Raw genomic sequence first — 9413 nt, forward strand, 5'->3', positions numbered from 1 at the left:
ATGACCTTCCAAGGAGGGGTGAAATGTCCGAGGTGGTGGAGAACTTAGAGGATCCATCAATCCACTCTGTATCTGCTTCAGTGTGAGAGCCGGGAGGGAGAGAGGGGGAAGGAGGGGAGAGACAGGGGTGGGAGTCACCCAAGTTCCCACACTCCAGAGATGAGTCTGCCCCAGGTCCTCAGGGTAGGAGGGTGTCAATGGGACAGCCTGAGCCTGAGCCCATTCAGCTGTGCTATAAACACTTAATAGCTTATATGGTTACTCATACCACTATAATGCCCCATGACTGATTAACACTTGCCCAAAACAACACCGTAAAGGGGATGCCGTGAATTTTGCGTGTATTTCTTGTCGCAGTACACCCACTGTAATCTATCAAAGTAAGTACTGTGTAATGACACACAGTACAATACCGTACAGTTGACTGTATTGTACTTTAAAAAAAACAAGTGCTACCGTAATTGTAATGAATGAATGAAAACAATCTCTCCCCAATGAGGGGAGCGATTTCACAGTATTTTACTGTAATTACATAGGATTGGTGGAAGCAGGTTGGCTGCTCGGTAGTGTGTTTACATATAACAACATATCAATTAATATTTGGTGTTTTAGATCACTGGCAGGCCTTAACCATGGCTTCCAAACTGGCAGCCACTACAGTGCAAAACAGATCTAAAAGACAAAATATTCAACCTTTAAAGGTTAAAGACTTGCTGCCATTCCAATCTGTCCACTATACATTTTAAATTGATGGGGAATTATAAGCACATATGAGTTAAATTGGTACAGCACTCACACTAACAGGTGGAACAAATATAGCCTCTTACAGGACCCGACTCAAAATATGTTAATAAGCCAGAAACAACAATACCATGCACCAACTAGTGGTCAATAGGTTATTGACGCTCCAAAATTACGGTACGGTACTCTGTAGGGTGGAATTATAGTACCATTAGAAATACAGCAATTATTTCCCCACCGGCAAAATGTTCCCACATTGCACTGTAGTTTACAGTATGCTGCAGTATAATGCTTTCACAGTATTTTACTGTTGATAATATCCAAAATAAATTGGTTTCAGTTACAACCCAATTTCCTAATATCAACACCAAAACTGGCCAGGAAAGACTAATAGTGTTCTAATCAAGTAGCATACCATCAACAAATAGGCAAAGGTCAAATATTTGGTATACATTAATATAACAAAAATGATTCATGTTAGAATAATCCACAAACTCCGGAGTGTATCACAGTCACAGTATTATAGGCTATGTGATGTGATGACTGGTTGTAAGTAGGGTGTCACACAGGGAGTCAGTGGGGACAGTAGGAGATTGGCCTATCTCTGTCCCAGTCCTGGATTCCTTGAGAAACAACAGAAAGTGGGTATGAGAGAGGAGGGAAGGAGGAGGGAAAAGGGAAGGAGGGCTTGTAATGAGAAAAAGAGAGAGAGACTGAGTGAGGCACCAACACAATTTCATGGATGTGGATGGAGGAGTGTGGGCGGATGGAGGAGCAGGAAAAGCATGCAATCTGCAGACATTAATACTTCCGTAATAGTCACATACGCTTCAGACCAGGAAACTGCTGCTATTTTTTGCTCTACCTCTCTCTCTCTCTCTCTCTCTCTCTCTATTAGAAGTCTTTACGGTTCAACAGACCCGAAATTCGGGTCAAATAAAATAAAATACAATGTTATTGGTCACATACACATGGTGAGCAGATGTTAATGCGAGTGTAGCGAAATGCTTGTGCTTCTAGTTCTGACACTGCAATGATATCTAACAAGTAATCTAACAATTTCCCAACAACTACCTAATACACACAAATCTAAAGGGGTGAATGAGAATACGTACATATAAATATATGGATGAGCAATGGCCGAGTGGCATAGGCAAGGTGCAATAGATGGTACAAAATACAGTATATACATATGATATGAGTAATATAAGATATGTAAACATTATTAAAGTGGCATTATTTAAAGTGGCACTGTTTAAGTGACTAGTGATCCATTTATTTAAGTGGCCAGTGATTGAGTCTCAATGTAGGCAGCAGCCGATCTGAGTTAGTGATTGCTGTTTAGCAGTCTGATGGCCTTGAGATAGAAGCTGTTTTTCAGTCTCTCGGTCCCAGCTTTGATGCACCTGTACTGACCTCGCCTTCTGGATGGTAACGGTGTGAACAGGCAGTGGCTCGGGTGGACGTTGTCCTTGATGATCTTTTTGGCCTTCCTGTGACATCGGGTGCTGTAGGTGTCATGGAGGGCAGGTAGTTTGCCCCCGTTGATGTGCTGTGCAGACCGCACCACCCTCTGGAGAGCCTTGAGGTTGAGGACGGTGCTGTACCAGGCTGTGATACAGCCCGACAGGATGCTCTCGATTTTGCATCTGTAAAGGTTTGTCAGGGGTTGGGTAACAAGCCAAATTTTTTCAGCCTCCTGAGGTTGAAGAGGCGCTGTTGCACCTTCTTCACCACACTGTCTGTGTGGGTGGACCATTTCAGTTTGTCTGTGATGTGTACGCAGAGGAACTTAAAACTTTCCACCTTCTGTCCCTTCGAGGGGCACCCCCCTTCGTGGATAGGGGGGTGCTCCCTCTGCTGTTTCCTGATGTCCACGATCATCTCCTTTGTTTTGTTGACGTTGAGTGTGGGGTTGTTTACCTGACACCACACTCCGAGTGCCCTCACCTCCTCCCTGTAGACTGTCTCGTCATTGTTGGTAATCAAGTCCACTACTATTGTGTATTCTGCAAACTTGATGATTGAGATGAAGGCGTGCATGGCCACGCAGTCATGGGGGACCAGGGAGTACAGAAAGTCCGAGACCCAATTGCACAGGGCGAGGTTGAGACCCAGTGCCTCCAGCTTGATGATGAGCTTGGCGGGTACTATGGTGTTGAATGCTGAGCTGTAGTCAATGAACAGCATTCTTACATAGGTATTCCTCTTGTCCAGATGGGATAGGGCAGTGTGCAGTGTGATGACGATTGCATCGTCTGTGGACCTGTTGGGGCTGTTTGCAAACTGCAGTGGCTCTAGGGTGGCTGGTAAGGTGGAGGTGATATGATCCTTGACTAGTCTCTCAAAGCACTTCATGATGACAGAAGTGAGTGCTACGGGGCAGTGGTCATTTAGTTCAGTTGTCTTTGCCTTCTTGGGTACAGGAACAATGGTGGCCATCTTGAAGCATGTGGGGAGAGCAGACTGGGATAGGGAGCGATTGAATATGTCCGTAAACACACCAGCCAGCTGGTCTGTGCATGCTCTGAGGACGCGGCTAGGGATGCTGTCTGGGCCAGCAACCTTGTGAGGGTTAACACGTTTATATGTTTTACTTATGTCGGCCACGGAGAAGAAGATGGGGGGGGGGCGCAGTCCTTGTTAGTGTGCCGCAACGGTGAAACTTAATTATCCTCAAAGAAGGCGTTTAGTTTGTCTGAAAGCATGAGGTCGGTGTCCGTGACGCGGCTGTTTTTCTTTTTGTCGTCCGTGATTTCCTGTAGACCCTGCCACATAAGTCTTGTGTCTGAGCCGTTGAATTGCAACTCCACTTTGTCCATGTACCGGCATTTCGCTTGTTTGATTGCCTTGCGGAGGGAATAACTACACTGTTTATATTCAGCCATATTCCCAGACCTCTTTCTATGGTTAAATGCGGTGGTTGGCGCTTTCAGTTCTGTGCGAATGCCTCCATCCATCCACGGTTTCTGGTAAGGGTAGGTTTTAATAGTCACAGTGGGTAAAACATCTCAAATGCGCTTCTTTATAAACTCACTCACCAAGTCAGTGTATAGATTGATGTTGTTATCTGAGGCTGACTGGAACATATCCCAGTCCGCGTGATCAAAACAATTTTGAAGTGTGGATTCCGATTGGTCAGACCAGCTTTGAATGGTTCTAGTCACTGGTACATCCTGATTGAGGTTTTGCCTATAAGACGTTAGGAGCAAGATGGCATTTCGTTAGAGTAGCATCTAACGATCGAGTGCATTACACCAGCGCATAGTGCAATCAATATGCTGATTGAATTTAGGTAGCCTTATTCTTAAATGTGTTTTGTTAAAATCCTCAGCTACAATAAATGCAACCTCAGGATAAATGGTTTCCAGTTTACATGAAGTTCCTAGAGGGCCGTGTTGGTGTCTGCTTGAGGGGAAATGTACACAGCTGTGACGATAACTGACAAGAATTCTCTTGGGAGATAATATGGCCGGCATTTGATTGTAAGGAATTCTAGGTCGGGTGAACAGAAGGACTTGAGTTCCTGTATGTTGTTATGATTACACCATGAGTCGTTAAAATCATGAAGCATACACCCCCATCGTTCCTCTTCCTAGAGAGGAGTTTCTCTCTGTCGGCGCGATGCATGGAGAAGCTCGGTGGCTGAACCGATTCTGACAACATACTGTATCCCGAGAGAACCATGTATCCGTGAAACAGAGAATGTTACAATCTCTGATGTCTCTCTGGAAGACAACCCTTTCTCAAATTTCATCTACCTTGTTGTCAAGAAACTGGACATTGGCGAGTAGTATACTCGGGAGCGGTGAGCGATGTGCACATCTACAGAGCCTAACCAGGAGGCCGCTCCATCTTCCCCATTTGCGGCATCGTTGTTTTGGGTCGGCTTCTGGGATTAGATCCGTTGTCCTCTGTGGTTGTCCAAACAGAGGATCCGCTTCGGGAAAGCCATATTCCTGGTTGTAATGTTGGTAAGTTGAAGTCGCTCTTATATCCAATAGTTCTTCCCGGCTGTATGTAATAAGACTTAAGATTTCCTGGGGTAACAAGGTAAGAAATAATACATTTTAAAAAACGAAATACTGCATGGTCTCCTAAGGACTCGAAGCGAGGCGACCATCTCTGTCGGCGCCATCTTGCACCAACAATTGCCTGATATAATTGCCACGGGTCTCGGGTATGTGCAGTTAAATGTATTTACCGACTGGACCGATTGGACATGTTCTCTGTTAATTTAGGGATAGTGTTAGTTATCTGCCTCAGCAAATTGCGACGCAATAAAACGTATAGCTTATATCCAGCTCAAGTGCGCCTGCTGCTGAGGAGACACAGAGAGAGGGAAAGTAAAATGAGCCTTGGTCTAGGCTATTGATGATTGCGAAAATGTGAGTTATTTTTTATTGAATTAAAAGAAAGTTCGAGGAGAAAGAGTATAGTTAGAGAAGCCATCAAGTGGAATTTTTTGTTTTAATATCGTTGTGGAGAAAGATGACAAGAATGTTGACATGTCCAAATTTACTTTTTGCAACTCGATATTCAGGTTTGATGCAATTTTCTACCTTTTGTTTATTTATTTTCGTATTTATAATAAATTGTTTAGTCAATATGATTATTGTAAACCATTATTATTATTATTGATGGCCTATTTAATCATCTAAACCAGTTCTTTAAATTACCTATGCAAAAAGTGTTTTGTTTCATTTTGTTGAGAAACTTTTGTTGGCTATATTAAGTTCTAACTGTCTTTAATTTAGTTTCAGGTTAAAAGTAGCTTGTTATAAAATAAATAGTCATTAGCCTATTGCTGTCATTTGTTGGGTAGGCCGATATGATAGGCAATCGCCTTTGTTGGTAATGAATAAAAATATCATAACCTGTTCGTATTTTCCCTATAAACAATGACTTGACTTACTTTGATATTACCCAAATAAAGTTAGGCAACTTTTTTGAAGGTTTGGTGTGTTATGGCTATTATTAGGCTGAGTGACAGCAGGCACATGAAGGCAGTGCGCACTGGCACTCAAACAGACTCCGACCAGAGTTACTCCTATAATCTAACAATATAAAGTTTATCTTTATAAAATGTAAGTATTCAGACCCTTTGACTTTTTCCACATTTTGTTACAGCCTTATTCTAAAATGTATTAAATCGATTATTTTCCCCCTCATCAATCTACACACAAAACCCCATAAAGACAAAGCAAAAACATTTTTTTGCACATTTATAAAAAAATAAAAACTGAAATATCACATTTACATAAATATTCAGACCCTTTACTGAGTACTTTGTTGAAGCACCGTTGGTAGCAATTACAGTCTCAAGTCTTCTTGGATATGACGCTACAAGCTTGGCACACCTGTATTTGGGGAGTTTCTCCCATTCTTCTCTGCAGATCTCCTATTCTTCTCTCAAGGTCTGTCAGGTTGGATGGGGAGTGTCGCTGCACAGCTATTTTCAGGTCTCTCCAGAGATGTTTGATCGGGTTCAAGTCCGGGCTCTGGCTGGGCCACTCACGGACATTCAGAGACTTGTCCAGAAGCCACTCCTGCATTGTCTTGGCTGTGTGTTTAGAGTTGTTGTCGTGTTGGAAGGTGAACCTTCACCCCCAGTCTGAGGTCCTGTGGGCTCTGGAGCAGGTTTTCATCAAGGATCTCTCTGTACTTTAATCCGTTCATCTTTCCCTAGATCCTGACTAGTCTCTCAGTCCCTGCCGCTGAAAAACATCCCCACAGCATTATACTGTCACCACCATGCGTCAAGGTAGAAATGGTGCCAGGTTTCCTGCAGACGTGACACTTGGCATTCACACCAAAGAGTTCAATGACTCCATTAGGTGCCTTTTGGTGAACTCCAAGCGGGCTGTCATGTGCCTTTTACTGAGTGGCTTCGTCTGGCCACTTTACCATAAAGGCCTGATTGATGGATTGCTGCAGAGATGGTTGTCCTTCTGGAAGGTTCTCCCGTCTCCACAGAGGAACTTGGGTTCTTGATCACCTCCCTGACCAAGGCCCTTGTCCCCCGATCGCTCAGTTTAGCCGTGCGGCCAGCTCTAGGAAGAGTCTTGGTGGATACAAACTTCTTCCATTTAAGAATGATGGAGGCTACTGTGTTCTTGGGGACCGTCTATGCTGCAGACATTATTTAGTACCTTTCCCCAGATCTGTGGCTTCGACACAATCTTGTCTCGGAGCTCAACAGACAATTCCTTCGACCTTATGACTTGGTTTTTGCGCTGATATGCACTGTCAACTGTGGGACCTTATATGGACAGGTGTGTGCCTTTCCAAACATGCCCAATCAATTTAATTAACCACAGGTGGACTCTAATTGTAGAAGTTGTAGAAACATCTTAAGGATGTTCAATGGAAACACAATGGAAACAGGATGCATCTAAATTAAATTTCGAGTTTGAATATTTATGTAAATAAGGTATTTAAGTTGGTTATTTTTAATATATTTGCAAAAATGTCGAAAAAGCTGTTTTTGATTTGTCATTATGTGGTATTGTATGTAGAATGATGAGGAAAATTATTTATTTAATCAATTTTAGAATAAGGCTGTAATGTAACAAAATGTGGAACAATTCAGTGTCTGAATACTTTCTGAATGCACTGTATATATCCCTCTCACTTTCTCTATCCATAACTCTCTCTATCCCTCCCTCTCTCCTCCAGTCTGAGAGCCATTAGACCAGAGAAAAGGAAGCTGTGGTAATAGTAGTGGTAGTAGTAAAAAGTAAAGAACGTGGTAGCAGCAGTAGCAGCAGGGAAAACAGAGCAGAGTGCCGTACAGTGCCGTACTTCCTCTGCCTCCTGGCTGTGCTTCCTGCGGCCATAATGTGCTCTGTTATAGTAAACCACCAAAGTCCACATGTTCCTCTTCTCTCCCTCTCACCCTTTTCTCCTTTCTTTCCCCAGCTCCCCTTTTCCTCCGCTTCTTTCCCCTCCATTACCCTCAGTTCCCCTCTCCTCCCCTTCTCTCCTCCGTTCACATGTGTCTGGCACATCGGATACGCTAGGAAACAGCCGGGCAGCTTCTCTTTTCCAGGGCACAGCACCCCGGACACACAGGATTAAAAGCCTGCCTGGCTGACAGACTCACTGGAGAACTGACCGCGCCGGTTTAGGTTTAGGGGAATGACTAGGCCCCAGTGTTTTTCCTGGTCAGGTCCCGTGTATGGTCATGCCAAACTCCTGTCCCTAGGAATGCCCACCACTACGGTGTGAGGGAACAGGAACAGCTCGTAATTAGGGCTTGGAAGGAATGTGAGAGTTTCAGACTAATTCAAGTGGCTGTGGTGCCGTGGTGAACTGGGTCCTGCCGAGTAGAGCTGCTTTAGAGCCGGTCAGATAAAAGGGTATTATAGTTCTTAAGGCGGAGGGCACTGAGGCCACTGAGGCTGAGGCTGAGGGTTGAGGCTGAGGCTCAGCTCCCGCTCAGCCCGGACCAAGCAATTCTCTGTCCTGGCACCCCAATGCTGGAAGTAACTTCCCCCTGAATCCCGAAGCACTATCTCTTCAAAGAATATCTTACATAATCCTCCTCCTCACTTCAAAATAAAAATGTTTTAAACTTTCCTGAACCAACACTTGCACTTGACTAGCTCTGACTCTCCTTATAACTACTTTATTGAGGAAAATTGTGCCTGTGATATTTACAGTTGAAGTCGGAAGTTTATACATACACCTTAGCCAAATACATTTAAACTCAGTTTTTCACAATTCCTGACATTTGATCCTTGTACAAATTCCCTATATTTGTCAGTTAGGATCACCACTTTATTTTAAGAATGTGAAATGTCAGAATAATAGTAGAGAGAATGATTTATTTCAGCTTTTATTTCTTTCATCACATTCCCAGTGGGTCAGAAGTTTACGTACACTCAATTAGTATTTGGTAGCATTGCCTTTAAATTGTTTCACTTGTGTCAAACGTTTCGGGTAGCCTTCCACAAGCTTCCCACAATAAGTTATGTGAATTTTGGCCCATTCCTCCTAACAGAGCTGGTGTAACTGAGTCAGGGTTGCCACAACTTTGGAAGTTGATGTGGAAGACTCATTTGGAAGACCCATTTGTGACCAAGCTTTAACATCCTGACTGATGTCTTGAGATGTTGCTTCAATATATCTACATAATTGTCCTCCCTCATGATGCCATCTATTTTGTGAAGTGCACCAGTCCCTCCTGCAGCAAAGCACCCCCACAACATGATGTTGCCACCCCCATCCTTCATGGTTGGGATGGTGTACTTCAGCTTGCAAGCCTCCCCCTTGCTTCACGGTTGGGTTGGTGTTCTTCGGGTTGGAAGCCTCCCCCTTTTCCTCCAAACATAACGATGGTCATTATGGCCAAACAGTTCTATTTTTGTTTCATCAGACCAGAGGACATTTCTCCAAAAAGTACGATCTTTTTCCCCATGTGCAGTTGCAAACCGTAGACTTATTTTTTAAATATATTTTTTTATTGCGGTTTTGGAGCAGTGACTTCTTCCTTGCTGAGCGGCTTTTCAGGTTATGTCGATATAGGACTTGTTTGACTGTGGATATAAATACTTTGTACCTGTTTCCTCCAGCATCTTCACAAGGTCCTTTGCTGTTGTTCTGAGATTGATTTGCACTTTTCGCACCAAAGTACGTTCATCTCTAGGAGACAGAACGCGTCTCCTTCC

The sequence above is a fragment of the Oncorhynchus nerka genome, linkage group LG10, assembly GCF_034236695.1.
Source record: "Oncorhynchus nerka isolate Pitt River linkage group LG10, Oner_Uvic_2.0, whole genome shotgun sequence".
NCBI lineage: Eukaryota > Metazoa > Chordata > Actinopteri > Salmoniformes > Salmonidae > Oncorhynchus > Oncorhynchus nerka.